Genomic DNA, 16,318 nt, shown 5'->3' on the forward strand with positions numbered 1-16,318 from the left:
GAATTTTGCTACGTTTTCAAAACGATACACTCATACAGGAAGTATTAAATGAGTCAAAATGTACCTATTCTACAAATATACAAACGTGTTAAAAGTAATACAGGTTCTTTCAATAGTACTAATTTTGATCATATTGATATCGAGTCGAATGGAGTTTCGCAAACTAAAGTGTATTGCAAATGTAACTTTGTAACCTGTTGAATTAAAAAAACCGAAAACCGGTTTTTCCAAAAACCGGTTTTTTTTTGGCCGGTTATAACCGCCAAGTTAAACCGTAAGCAAAAAAACCAGTATAACCGAAAACCGGTGTTTTGTCAAAAACCGCCATCCCTAGTGGAATCGAATCTTAAGATTGCGTATATTAGTAATAAAGGTATGCAAAGTTCGCAGAAAGTGTGCTATTTTGTATATTAACAAATTAGTGCTCCGGAATCTTTTTTTTTTCAGTCATTATTGCTCTGTTACTTCGAAGATTACTTTAAACCAAATCAACCGAATAAACATTATTTCACGTGTCATAACGATTTTTCAATTTACTAGAGAAAAATTGATACAATGTCACTATAAAAGCTTCGCTTGGATAAAATCGAATATTTACTACAAAAAAGCTGATGGAATGGAGACCAAGAGAAGATAAACGCAGTGAAGGAAAGCCGCCTACACGATGGACAGATGATATCAGGCGGATTAGTAAAAACTGGCAACAATCAGCACAAAACCGTAAAGTGTGGGAACAATTGAAGGAAACCTATGTCCAGCAGTGGACGTGAATTGGTTGGATGATAACTGCAAAAAACGAGAATGAAAACGTGTCCTTACTAGTCAAAATAACTCAAGTGATCGGTCTAAAGTCTCACTATATCAATATCAAGATACTTTATATCAAGAACCATAAATATTCTTTATAGGTACCTTGTAATAGGCGAGCGGCAGCAACCCCTAAAATTACGTTATAACAACCATGAAAATCAACTTTAAGGTGAATGACAAATTTTGGTGGTTCTTTATGTTTTCAAGGTCGCTGAATCTGAATATGAAGTTTATCTTTATCTAGAATTGGTGAAACATGTTCGAAAATCAAATTTTATGCAAAAATGCGAAAAATCAGTTGCGGTTCCCCCGATAGTTGTGGTTACTGAGCACTGGCTTGAAATCAACGAGCCTTTTGTTGTAGAAAAATATACCACAATTGCCAGGTATGATCGTCCAAGTTCGGCTCATGGAGGCACCCTAATTCTTTCTAGAAATAATGATTTTTCTCTGGTAACAAAATATGACTTTTTGTTAAGTGAATCCTTCGTTGAGTTTTCCTTAGTTTATAATAAAAATCTTAATCTTTACATTATTTGTATTTATGGATCACCTGACTCTACCGTGGAACTATTTTTTCAGAACCTGCTAAAGTTAGATGACCTGCCTCATAAAAGCAGAAAAATTCTATGCGGTGACTTTAACATTAATTATGCTGCTGCTTGTGCTACCCAAGTGTCCCTGGCCAACATATTTGAATCGTATGGTCTCTCAATGCACGTTAATTCTCCTATAAGGATTACAAAAACTACATCTACCATAATCGATTATATTGTCTCAGATTTTTCACCCCTTGATGTCTGCTCTACAGTTATTAATGCAGGACTATCTGATCATGAAGCAGTGTATACGAAGTTTAACATCTTCAGCAAACCCTCCTCAAAAACCCGACGTTTAGGTAGGATTTTTTCCGCTCAGAATTTTCGTAAATTCCAAAATTTTGCTTAACTTCTGAGTGGCACTTTCCTTCTATAGACGTGGACTATAATTTTAGTGTTTTTCTAAGTAAGCTTCTCCGCATCTTCAATAAGGCATTTCCTTTAATTACTATTAAGCCAAAACATCGGAAACCTTGGGTTACGAAAGGTATCCGCATATCAGCCAAGACTATGCCTTCACTACTATACATCAAGAAATTTACTAACAATGTTTCTGCCACTGAATATATCACGAAGTACAGGGCAACATATCTAAAGCTTGTCAAATCAGCTGAAAAATGCCAGGTATGAATTAGGAAAAAAGTTATGTGACTTTATAGACGAGCGACACACCACAAAAACGCTTATTTATCGAGATACTGTGTGGTGTGATGACCACGGTGTGATGAATGGCTAATTTTGGTCATACTTTATGTTTTTGATAGAGCTAAAAACGAAAATTAGGTTTATTTTGGATTTCACTTAGGGGAACATGGGCAACATCGCAATTTCACCCTAAAAATAAAAAGAAAATGAAATCACATTTTTTGCGTTTAATAACTCTGTTAAATTTTATTATTTTTTCTGAAATTTTTATAGTATATATTTTTTACCTTTCTGAAGACAATGGTACGTGTTGCAATCTTTCTGTCTCATTATAATAAAAGTTATGCATTGTTTAAAGTGAAAGGTGCAGATTCCTGAATTTCAACGTTTAATCGCAAAAGTTGAGGGACAAAATTTTAAATTTAGCTTATTAATCCAGTTTATGTTAAAATAGAGGGTATAAAGAATAAAATATTTATAAAAAAAAATAATGCAACTTTTAATTTAAAAAAAACCGTTATTTCATTTTTTTTATTTTTAGAGTAAAATTACGATTTTGACAATGTTTCTCAATCTAAAATTCAAAATAAACCTTATTTTCGTTTTCATCACCATCAAAAACATAAAGTAAGACCAAAATTAGCCATTCACCATACCGTAGTCAGTGTCTCGAGAAAAAAGCGTTTTTTTGGAAGAGTACCACTTGTCTATAAAGTCACATAACTTTTTTCATATTGCATATTTTGACTTAAAATTTTTCAGAAAACTTCTTCCATGAATTATATTTTATTACTATGTTGGTTAAAATTATAAACTAAAAAGTTTGTCACTCAACTTTTTTAAGTTAACATGAAACTAACGAAATCTGACGACAAAATGTTTAAAAATTAACAACCCCTCTTTTAATTTGTTTAAACAATTTGGACAAATCTCGTTGTCATCTAAATACTGTAAAGATAATACAATAAAATTTTCAAAAGGAAATATTTACAGCGACCCAACATTATCATCATTCAACCCGGATCTATCCACTGCTGGATATAGGTCTCCCTCAGTCTTCTCCATGCATTTCTGTCCTGTGCTGTCTGTATCCAGTTTCTGTCGATCCGTTTGATGTCATCAGATCATCTGGTTGGCGGACGACCTCTACTTCGATATGCTTCTTGTCTTGGTCTCCAGTGTATTATTCGCTGTGTCCATCTGTTATCCGACATTCTAGCTATGTGTCCAGCCCAGTTCCACTTTAGGGTCATAGTTCTTTCTATGGCATCCGTCACTCACGTTCTCCGTCTTATCTCCCTGTTCGCAATTCGATCCCGACGAGAAATGCCTAACATTGAGCGTTCCATGGCTCTTTGGGTAACACAAATTTTATTTCTTACTTTCTTGGTTACTGTTAAAGTTTCTGCACCATAGGTAAGTACTGACAACACACACTGATCAAATACTTTTCTTTTGAGACACATAGGTATTTCTGACTTAAGGACATAGCTCAGTTTTCCGAATGCCACCCAAGTGAGTCCTTTGCGGCGGCTTAGTTCGCACGTTTGATTATCTCTTCCTATGCGTATCTCATGCCCTAAGTACTTATAAGAGGTGGTTTCTTCAATAGGCATGCCATTTACTGAAATCTTATCGCTTAATACAAGATTTGTCATGATTTGCGTTTTTGTATGGTTGATTTTTAATCTCGATTACACGTTAAGCTTTATAAATGGTTGCCTTTTTGCGCATTATCTCCCAAATGATCTAGTGCCCATCGAATGTACACTAGATTTTTTTCTATTCGAAATAGATTAAAGAAAATATTGGGATGGCCCGGTAAATGAACTCGGATTGCCCGTTGCCAGATCAAATTATCGTTGTAACCACTACAAATACATAAACCATTTATAGTCCTGTCGCCAGGGGGGGTACAACGGCCTCGTTAATTCAGATGGACTTACTCAAGTTTTTTTTATGTATTTTGACCCGTAGAACACGAATTTTTTGGGTAACAGTTGATCCGGATGTCGATAAGATTGTTATAGACCAAGAACTTGAGGAATCAAATAACAGCAATTTTTGGCAAAACAAAACAATATTTTGTATTTTTTGGGCCATTTTAAGTAAAAAATATTTCTACAAGTTTTTTCGTAGGATGCACAGTTTTCGAGATAAACGCGGTTGAACTTTAAAAAAATCGAAAAATTGCAATTTTTGAACACGAATAACTTTTGATTAAAAAATAAAATAGCAAGTCTGCTTACCGCATTTGAAAGTTTAAGTCAAATTATATCGGTTTTGATTATTTGCATTGGTAAAAATTTATTTTTTTATTGTTTAAAAAAGCTATAAACACGTAGGGTTTCCCGTGCTTTTACATGCGTTTTAACGCATGTAACGTAGAAATAGTCTTGATTGCACTAGTACCTATTCTACCTACTCGTTCGATTTTAAATGAGAAATCATAGAAACATCACTCACGCACTAGTTGTTTGTAGCTTTGTTTAACAATAACACAATAAATTTTTAGCAATGCAAATAATCAAAACCGACATAGTTTGACTTGAACTTTCAAAGGCGCTAAGCAGAATTGCTATTTTATTTTTTAATCAAAAGTTATTCGGGTTTAAAAATTGCAGTTTTTCGATTTTTTGAAAGTTCAACCGCGTTTATCTCGAAAACTGTGCATCCTACTAAAAAACTTGTAGAAATATTTTTTGCTTAAAATGACCCAAAAAATAGAAAATATTGTTTTGTTTTGCCAAAAATCGCTGTTATTTGATTCCTCAAGTTCTTGGTCTATAACAATCTTATCGACATCCGGATCAACTGTTACCCAAAAAATTCGTGTTCTACGGGTCAAAATACATAAAAAAAACTTGGGTAAGTCCATCTGAATTAACGAGGCCGTTGTACCCCCCCTGGCGACAGGACTATTAGGGAATAATCGTTAATTGGATTATACTTTTATAGCTTAATAACGTCTAAACAGCTTAACCGATTTTGTTCACTAAACATGAGTTTGAAACGTATTGACAAGTACTATCTTATGCATCTAAGGTTAAGTATTACGACTGAAGCTATTACAGGAATTATTGAGCTTGAAAAACCGTTTTTCCTATAAGAAATAAATTTGATCATACTTATGAAGCCTATAACTTAAAAATTCGCATTTTCCCGGATATAAGGTATACACCGTTAGATTCGTCTAGAGTCCTTCTACAAACGCTCAGTTACTGGCGTAATTCGTAGGTTGAAGTTGTGAGTATATGTCGAAAAACCAAAATTTTCAAAGTTTAGTTTTTCAGTTTCTCGACTATACTGAGCCGTGTGTATGTCTGATCCTGACAGCTTAGACACCATTTGAAATCTTAACACAACGCTATTGATTTTGTGTATTTACTGTTCTCCTGTCTCTTCTTGAACCGAAGATATATACCGCCAAAAAATATGCCGTTTTGTACTTACCAAGTCCTATAGCTGGCTTATGGGTAGTCAAAACTCACAAACTACACCGGTTCTGAATCGGCCCTCACCCCCTCTTCAAACACAGAAAAAAAATTCAGATCCGTTTAACTTTTCCTCACACATACATACATACATATCCACAAAAATTTTCCCTTTTTTAAATAAAAATTTACTCATTTATGAGCTCGGTACCTTTTGAACAGTATAACCGATTTTAAAAATTAGACATGCGTTGGAAAGGTAATGGGCGCTTCTATTAGAAGCCGTAAAGGTCGGAGTTAAATTTTAGAAGTTTTTGGGAGTTTTGGGGACGAGAACGAAAAACAGACCCTAAATAGGAAGGGCCGTAAAATCCACACCCTTGGACCAAAAGGGATGGTTGACATATGCAGGGATACATATAAGATGGGATGGCCCAATTTTCAATTCAGTCAGATTTAGAAAATCGAAAATTTCGTGTATACATAGTGTCGCGTGTAGGGGAGTGTTGATGTGCGCCACTGGCGAGAACTGCCGTTCTCTGGTAATAATCGGATTGGACCAAATTAAACACGTGATGAAAAATTTTACTACACGATTGGAAATTAAAATCATTAAAAAATAATCACTATGGTAATATAATAATATCAAGAACCGTAATATACACTTTATCTTGTCTTGTAAGTATCAACCTACAACTATGTCGAAATGCTTACTCCTTTTTGGGAATCATAATATATTGTTAAATTCAATTATCAATCAATCACGCATTCTCTAAATACGTTTACTTCAATTGCAAACCTTCAAAAATTGGTAACAAAAGTTAACAGATAATTATTTTAAACGGTATTGGTCCACATCTGATTAATAACCCAAATTTCCTAAGAATGTTAAACGTAGACATTATCAGGTGCATCCATCTGAAAAAAATTCACATTAATTATTTATTTTTCAATAATAAACCAGCGTGAGTCAATAGAACCAAGGCCGTTCGTGGAATGTGTGTATAATTTGTATGGCATTCAAAGAAATATTTTCCATAAAGTCGTGAGGCTGCACGTTAAAGGGATCGTAGCCAATCCTAGTCTTCAATTATTTGTGCAATTGCTATTTATACATAATGCATTTTGACTTTCACTGTTTTAAACGGACGATATTAGAACATACTCTAAATGAAATTAAGTAGAATAAAAAATAAACGTCAAATCTCGAGATAACTCGGAGAAAGGACATCGCACACATCTTATGGAAAATATAATGTCACTCAAATTCAATAAAATTTATACGAACAGATTCGTTTTAAATTAACGGTCAAATCTTATCATTGCACCAACTCCATATTTTCAATAATAAGAGCAGAAATTGATATAAATAAATCTGAAATCAAATGGATACGTACATAAGTTAGAGAGAGAAAAAATATTTTATAATACCCAAATTGTCGGTACTCCATAAATCATCGGATTAGTTTCACTAATCCGCTTAGGCCCAGCGGGGTTTAAGCTCTTTTGAATAGCACCCAGAGCAATAGTGATTGTAACTGACAGTTTTACTGACTCCAAAAATGTGATTTCGATAAACTTTAATTGCAATTTGCGCCGTAATTAATCATAATTAAGAGTTGGCGCAATGATAAGATTTGACCGTTAATTTAAAACGAATCTATTCGTATAAATTTTATTGAATTTGAGTGACATTATATTTTCCATAAGATGTGTGCGATGTCCTTTTCAACAAAATTTGAAAGTCTGGGAGCACGACATATATATCTACCAAATCTTTGTAGATTTTCGATAAGCCATGATAACATAAATAAGTAGAGATAAAATATATTTCCTAATTATGAAAGAATGTAGCATACCAAGGAAATTAGTAAAGTTAAAAATGTATAAACATGTTCAATTTATTTGCAACACGAAACTGCAGCAGCTGCATAATACTCTGGTTAAATCGGAGAGTGCAGGAAGAGTCTATACCGGCTTCGGAGGTTTTTTCCTCCTCATCAGTAGTCCCACATCCTCTTCTCTCCGATTTCCCCAGGTACCATGCTTTGGGCCTTTCTGAATTGCAAAGAACGAAATGCCGCGGATGAACTAGAGCCATCTACCGAAAAAAAAAATAAGTTATCAATCGAAATAGCACAGAAAACGACAATAAATATCGTTCCCATACCATCAGATTGACAACAGGTGGGAGTACTTTCTTTGGTTACAACCCCCGAGATTTTCAAAAATTATAAATCATACAGGATGCCGAGGAAATTAAGATGGGGGAATTTTTAATAATTCACGTCCCAGCTGCTCAGCGTGGTAAAAGTTCCAACAAGAAAGATTCCTTAGTGTTAAATATCAAATATTCATAATTCATAGCCGATATTGAACAGTATAAATTTATCACCCATATATCCAATTTTTTATTATTTTTAAACATGTGCGGGTTATTCAATTTGTTTAATTGTTGCAATTTATAAACAATATTTTGGCAGTGGACATTAATTGAGCTGACTAAGTAAAAACCTTTGTTCTTTTGTCGTGTGGGCTATGACCTAATTCACGTTGCCAACAAGAGAGAACATACTTTTAGAATCATTCATTAGAATCAACTCAACCAGGCCAGATGTGCCTTTAACTTCATTCTTTCGAGTAACTTCAACGAGTCAATATGTAGCATCATGACAGACTAAAACTAATTCGCGTACGAGCCACATGTCAGTACAACTACGTTCTCCCGGAGTTGGTTCTACTACCCTGGTGTCATAGTCCAGGGCGCATCTGTTTTGAGATGGACGTTGAGAGGAGACTCAAATTTTTTTGCAGAAATTTCTTGAAAATAACTCAAATAATAATATTTGAGTTATCCTCCCACTCAAAATGGTCCGGAACATTGTTTAAATAATCAAAATGTCAAAATATGAAGGAAAAATTCGATTTTTTTATTGGTTTTTTGACTATAACTTTAAAACTGTTCATTTCTGAGAAAAGTTGTACTGACATAAAAGTTGCGTAATTAAATTTCCTACAATATAGAATTAGTTAGAATTTTAAAAAATAGTCACCCTTATTGCAAAATAGCAATAATTGCGAAAAAACCATACAAAAACAAGTATTCGCATTTTACGATTTTCAACCATTTATGCTACACTTAGGACCTTCATATTTTACCCAGAAAAACTTTATGATATAATAAAACAACGCTGTGAATGTAATTAAGATCGGTTTAATAGATTTTGCAAAATAAATTTTGCAATCCAGCTTTCGCAAAAAAAAATTCATTTTTTTTAAATGTTGCAGGACTGAAAATAAAGCAGATAGCAAGTTGAATTTTTTTTGCTTATAGAAGTCTACTGCACCTTTCATTTGCAATTTGCAAAATTAAAATCAATGAATTACAACGGCGTTAGGAAATTTTTAAAATAAATAATAATTTTTGGTGCTACGCGCAGGACAGCGGTGTTCGATTCACACAAGTTGATTTCCACCAAAATGTGTTCCAATCTTTATCTAATATATTATTTTCTTACTCTATATTTTGTTGTATTTTAATATTTTAATTCCACAAAAATCAAACTAATTTTATTATTGTTTGTGAAATATTATTTAAACAATTGCATATGTTTAAAAATAATAAACTTATATTCTCTAAGTTAAAATATATGAACAAAGAAAGTTTTTGCTAAAAAAAGTGTTATTTCAAAGGATAGAGTATGTGTTTTTATTTTGCAATAAACAAGTTTATTTATTTATATCGAAATGTAATAAAAATTAAAATGTATCAATCATTATCAAAGGTCATTTGAATGCCCAATCAGAGCAAACTATCCGCTGTCCTGCGCGTAGCACCCATAATTAATTTTTATTTAAAAAAATTCCTGACGCCGTGGCAGTTAATCAATTTTAGTTTTGCCAATTGCAAATGAAAGGTACAGTACACTTCTATAAGCGAAAAAGTTTATTATTTTTAAACATATGCAATTGTTTAAATAATATTTCATAAACAATAATAAAATTAGTTTGATTTTTGTGGAATTAAAATATTAAAATACAACAAAATTAAGAAAGAAAATTAAGTAAGAAAATAATATATTAGATAAAGAAACAAATTTTGGTGGAAATCAACTTGTGTGAATCGAACACCGCTGTCCTGCGCTTAGCACCAAAAATTATTATTTATTTTAAAAATTTCCTAACGCCGTGGTAATTCATCGATTTTAATTTTGCAAATTGCAAATGAAAGGTGCAGTAGACTTCTATAAGCAAAAAAAAATTAACTTGCTATCTGCTTTATTTTCAGTCCTGTAACATTTTGAAAAAATGGACTTTTTTTGCGAAAGCTGGATTGCAAAATTTATTTTGCAAAATCTATTGAACCGATCTTAATGAAAACTACAGTGTTGTTTTACTGTATCGTAAAGTTTTTCTGTGTGAAATATGAAGGTCTTAAGTGTAGCATAAATGGTTGAAAAATGTAAAATGCGAATACTTGTTTCTGTATGGTTTTTTTCCCAATTATTGCTATTTTGCAACAATGATGTTTATTTCTTAAATTTTTAACCAATTCTATATTGTAGGAAATTTAATTACACAACTTTTACGTTAGTACAACTTTTCTCGGAAATGTATAATTTTAAAGTTATAATCAAAAAACGAAGAAAAAAATCGAATTTTTTATTAATTTTTTGATATTTTGATTATTTAAACAATCTGTTTGAGAGGGAAATTCCGGAACTGTTTGAGAGGGAGGATAACTCAAATAATATTATTTGAGTTATTTTCAAGCAATTTCTGCAAAAAAATTTGAGTCACCTCTCAACGTCCAAATGTACTAATATTTTTACAGAGCTATCAGTCGCTATCAATAAATTTTCTAAGTGCTATTGTTTCAATAACAGCTGATCATCCTGCACTGAGCCCGAAGATTAGACACTTAGTATTCAACAAAAGAGTAAGTCAATTAAAAATGTATAAACATTTTCAATTTCTTTGCAACACGAAAATGCATCAGCTGCATAATACTCTGGTTAAATCGGAGTGCAGTAAAAGTCTATACCGGTTTCGGAGGTTTTTTCCTCCTCATCAGTAGTCCCATATCCTCTGCATCCTCGGCATTTCCTCGGCATCCTGTATGATTTATAATTTTTGAAAATCTCGGGAGATTGTAACCACAGAAAGTATTCTACCTATTATTAATCTGATGGTATGGGAACGATATTTATTGTCGTTTTCTCTGCTACTTCGATTGATAACTTATATTGTTTTTCGGTAGATGGCTCTAGTTCATCCGCGGCATTCCGTTCTTTGCAATTCGGAAAGGCCCAAACCATGGTACCTGCGGAAATCGGAGAGAAGAGGATATGAGACTACTGATGAGGAGAAAAAAACCTCCGAAACCGGTATAGACTCTTCCTGCACTCTCCGATTTAACCAGAGTATTACGCAGCTGCTGCATTTTCGTGTTGCAAAGAAATTGAAAATGTTTATACATTTTTAATTCATTTACTCTTTTGTTGAGTACTAAGGAATTTTTCTTGTTGAAATTTTTACCACGCTGAGCAGATGGGACGTGAATTATTAAAAATTCCCCCATCTTAATTTCCTGGGCATCCTGTATGATTTATAATTTTTGAAAATCTCGGGAGGTTGTAACCAAAGAAAGTATTCCACCTGTTGTCAATCTGATGTTGTCTGGGTGTGGTATAGGAACGATATTTATTGTCGTTTTCTGTGCGACTTCGATTGATAACTTATTTTTTTTTTAGTAAAGTTAGTTCAAGCCACCATGACTCACACAGAAGTGCAAGTACGAGTTCAAAATCAATTGATAGATCCCTTCCAGATCACTAAAGGGCTAAAATAATGAGATCGGAATGTTACGACTCTGTTTAATATATATGTAATATGTTGTGAGGTCTTACTGACAGAACATAGATGTAAATTCCAAGAGATCGAAATGGAAGAATCATCCGAGCATACACAAATAGTTGAGATAACAACCGGAGAGTTAAGCGAGGCCCTCAAAAGATCTAAAAACGGTAAAGCAGCAGGGCCTGGAGACATCCCAATTAAGTTGGTAAAGTACGGACCAAAAATATTACCTGAGATGTTGGTTCAAGTATTTAATAAATGCTTAAAAGGACAAAATATCCCTGATGATTGAAATGTTGGATACATCAGAAGAAAGGGGATAAACGCATATGCTCTAATTATAGAGGAATAACTGTTACCAGCTCAGTAGGGAGGTTGTATGGTCGAACAATAAAAGAAAGAATAGAATTAGAATACAAAGACATGGAAGAACAAAGTGGATTTCGTGGAGGAAGATCGTGCACTGATAATATATTCGTTCTACACACTATTGGGGCGCCGTTTTCTTTATAAAAAAATAGCATACTATCTGCGGACTTTGCATACCTATATTATCAATATATAGAATCATAAGATTCGATTCCAGCAATAAAATTTCTGGTAAAAAACTTTTCCCAAAAATGGCCTATCCTCCGATAATCTGCCAGGCTATAATAAATTTGGAAATATTAAAAACAAAAACAAAAGTTTTGAGTGTTAAAAAAAAGTAAACTTATTGAACATTTTTTTATTAAATTTACTTGTAATTAATGGTATACAGCCAGCTACAGGAAATTCTTCCTTGTGGATATTGTTAAAAAAAAGTGACAAATCTTAGTATTTGTTTTTCAACAAGGAATTGAATTAAGTCGTTTTATTTGCCGTAATACCGTATAATTTGCAACTAAATCGTTCTTGTTTGACGATTAAGTTTTTGCAGTGTCCAATGCACAACATCATTATTTTGTAGGTACACCACAAGCCACGTTTTGACTTCATTGCCATGTCGTTCACTTTTATTTCCGTCAGAACCAGAGAAATGTACAAAAACGTGACCACTGAATCAATACTTATTAAACGTTGCTTCATACTTGGATAATTTAAATAAAAACGATTCTATTTTATTTAATTACGATGAATACGATTTGATTATATTAAAAGAATAAGACAAAATAGTTTGTTTTATATCAAATAGTTTTAGAATATGCATAATCACTAATTCAGAATTAATTTCCGTTTTGTATTCTTAAAAACCGAATTGTTCTTTGTTTTCTGTTTTTAACGTTTTTAACTTCTTCTGCCCATTTTAATGCATCAACTGCTGATTTTCCATTTTGGAATCCAAATTGTTGTTTCGATATTTATTAACCCCCATCCAACGCCTTTTGTTTCGTTTTATGTTAGGCCTGCATCCCGCGTACCAAAAAAAATTATTAATAGCAAGCTGAAAATTTGTTAATAGCTTATAACGGTGTCCAGTCGGACAAACTTTGATGTACGGGAACACTGGAACAGGGGAAATTTTAATTGTGGAACAGGTTACATGTTTCGAACGTCAGACTACGAAAAGGTCCCATGTATTTTGTCGGGCAGAACTTCCAATTGATTTATTGCCCTTTCATTAAACTCTCATGCAAAAATCAGACTGCTATTTATCACCAATATAATTCCTGTCATTTGACATATTCTACGTGTAGGACTCATTAAAATGCCCAACATATTTGTCGGACAAACATTTTTTCATATATTATATAAAGTTTGCTATTGAATAAACTTAAAAAAAAATCTGCTAGTTTTCACAATCATAAACTTGTCAGAATGACACGTTCCATAATTAAAATCACGTTCCACAATTAAAACTTCCCCTGTTCCGGTGTTCCCATACATCAAAATTTGTCCGAGTAGACACCGTTAAGCTATTCACAAATTTTCAGCTTGCTATTAATCAACTCTTTTTTGGTACGCGGGATCCAGGCCTATTTGTATGTATACACCGTTCTTAGGCGTCAACGCCCTTCGGTAGGGATCTATGGAGGAGTATCACCAAGCCGGAAGCCCTTATCCCTTCCCGTACCGCTCCTCCATAGGTCGATCAGACGCCAGTTTATTCCAGACCAAGCCGTAGACTCTATTGAGTTTTATACTACGGCGTTGGCCTTTTATAAATTTCATGACCTAGCTGAGGCTCGAACCAGCGACCGCAAATCGCAAATCCACTAAACTTGTCGATCGACTGAGCCCCAGCTAACTGGACCGTCAAGACCGACATCCAGGCCTATTTGCCTGGTCTAAATTGGTCTAAACAAATGTATCTCCTCCATTTATATTCTCAGTTTTAATAGTAATGGAGGAAAGTATGCTAAATTTGCAGTAACTCGAGCGTCGGGAGTACCTATTGGGTTGTGAAGAGTAGGTTTTAACACCAAAAAAATTTAAGTCAAGTTTTCCATAAAGTGGGGGACTTTCCATTTTCTAATTTAATGTTCCATTTCCAACAATCGTTTTTTCCGATTATAGCGCCATCTATCCATAATTCGAAAAAAAAGTCTCGAATAATCGCTCTGATGTTCATTTCGCGAAATATCGCGGGGTTCGTATTTAAAATTTTAAATTTCCCCCACCCCTCTCCGTGGGGAGTCGTGGTTGGTATCGTTCGATAGATTTTTGAAAAATATTGAACACGTATTTTTTAGTTTTTCGATTTGACGTTAATTTCGCGAAATATTGGCTTTTTTTATGAAACTTTGTGGCTCACCCATGTCCTTACGCCCCACTCAAATCGTGAAATTTTTGAAATATACACTGTTTTGCATGTACTTAACTTACTTTATCTTAATCTGACGATTTCGAGTTTTTTTAAGGATAGATTTTTTTCGGATCCCCCTTAACTAACTCACCTGTATTAAGAGCCAATTTATGGTAGAGGTACATTTACAGGGTACAAGGTTTCTCCCCATGTGATAATCTGACGCGCTGGAGTAACTGCAAAATCCCCGTTTGGGCTTCCCTACCATAATGATAGTACCAAGTTGGCTAATTTTAGTTCATCTGCAAATTTTTGTCTTCTTTGCAAATTGTTACAGATAAGCAGTAACAGTTCGGTCTTATGTTTGGTTAATTTTTTATTAACTTTGATTGTATCCTATCTGAGCCCGGTAACTTTTTGGGCTTTAAAGCCTGTCACTCTTAACTCCTTCATTGTGAAGTTTATTGGTGTCTCTTCTAACATGATTTGTTTTAGTTCCACTTTATCCTGAGAAGGAGACAAGTTTATTGTCATCTCCCATTTTGTATTTTTCTCCAAATTATAAGGAATTTTGCGTCGATGACTATTTTGTAGGCGTCCCCCTAGATGTCTTGTTCTAGTGCTTTGCATAAAGATTTCCAGCATTCTCATTTAGTCTTGTTTAATTCCTTCTTTGGTAACTTTCTCTTCTTAATATCCAATTACTTAAACTATATGATTCATTCAATATAAGAATCCTGACATTTTATAAGATGAAAGTACTCGCAGCAGTACTCGTCGTTTTACCCACGTTGAGACCTGGGCTTCTTCAGGGTACCGGTGACCGGTGACTCCCTTTCGGGAGTATACCTAAGCATATTAGGCGAGCGGCAGCAACTCCTAAAACGATGTTATACCGACCACGAAAATCAACTTTCAGGTGAATGACGAGTTTTGTTCATTATTAATGCTTTTGAGGTCGCTGAATCCGAATATGAAGTTTATTTTTATCTAGAATTGGTGGAACACGTCCAAAAATTAAATTTTAAGCAATAATGCGAAAAATTAATTTTTATGATTTTTCAACTTTAACTCGCTGTATCTTTGGTCGCTGTAAATATGTCTTTTTGAAAATTTTACTGTATCATCTTTTAAGTATTTAGATAACAATGAAATTTGTACGAAATGTTTTAAAAAAAAATAAAAGAGGAGGAGTTGTTAATTTTTAAACATTTTGTCGTCAGATTTCGTTAGTTTCATATTTACTTAAAAAAGTTGAGTGACAAAGTTTTCAGTTTATAACTTTAACCAACACAGTACATATTAAAACATATTGTTAGTCATGGTGAAGTTTTTTGTAAAATTTCAAGTCAAAATATTCAATAGGAAAAGAGTTATGTGACTTTATAGACGTGCACTCCCCCAAAAAAAAACGTTTATTTCTCGAGATACTGACCACGGAGTGGTAAATGTTAGTCCACAGTTGTTATTAATGTTGTCCACCTTGCATCTCCGTCGTATATCTGCACTTCTGGCTCTATCCCACAGTGTCTTACCATCGATTTTTCGCAGTGTTTTCATATCTGCTGTTTCTAGCATTCTTTTTGTCCTCTCTGTATCAGGTCGTGTTTCTGCCGCGTATGTCATTATTGGTCTGATGACTGTTTTGTAAATTCTGCCTTTCACTTCTTTGCGGATGTTTTTATTTCTGCATATTGTTTCATTCAGGCAACCTGCGGCTCTATTTGCTTTATTCACCTGATCTTCCACTTCTGTTTCGAGCTTTCCGTAGCTAGATAGTGTGATGCCTAGATATTTAAACTCCATGACTTGTTCTAGTATTTGACCCTACAGCTCTAATTTACACCTTATTAAAATCAACTACACTTTGAGAGATTAGTATTGTGTCGTCAGCATAGCAGATTATTTTAAGCTGTTTTTCTTACATTTGGTATCCTATTTTTGTTCTTACTGTTTTTATTATTTCGTCCATGATCAGGTTGAACAATAGAGGACGACTCAGTGAATCTCCCTGTTTTCTCACATTGCCAGCTTCAATTGGTTCAGTTAGTTATTCATCTACTTTTACTTTTATTGTATTGTTCTGGTAGTTATTTTAGATCGTTTTAATTATTCCTAGAGGTACCTCTCTTGCGTACAATAAATGAATAACGTCCTTTAGTTTGACCCTGTCAAAGGCCTTCTTAAGGTCCACGAAACATAAGCATGCTGGTTTGTTGTATTCTAATGATTTTTCTTGAACCTGC

The 16,318-nt window shown here is 33.8% G+C and overlaps 1 protein-coding gene across 1 annotated transcript in view; it reads left to right on the forward strand.

Annotated features, from left to right (window-relative positions):
• Nucleotides 1-16,318, forward strand: part of LOC114334845 (serine-rich adhesin for platelets) — a 300,061-nt gene that overhangs the window by 160,060 nt on the left and 123,683 nt on the right. The gene's annotated exons all lie outside the window — the stretch shown is intronic.

This window comes from Diabrotica virgifera, chromosome 8, assembly GCF_917563875.1.
Source record: "Diabrotica virgifera virgifera chromosome 8, PGI_DIABVI_V3a".
NCBI lineage: Eukaryota > Metazoa > Arthropoda > Insecta > Coleoptera > Chrysomelidae > Diabrotica > Diabrotica virgifera.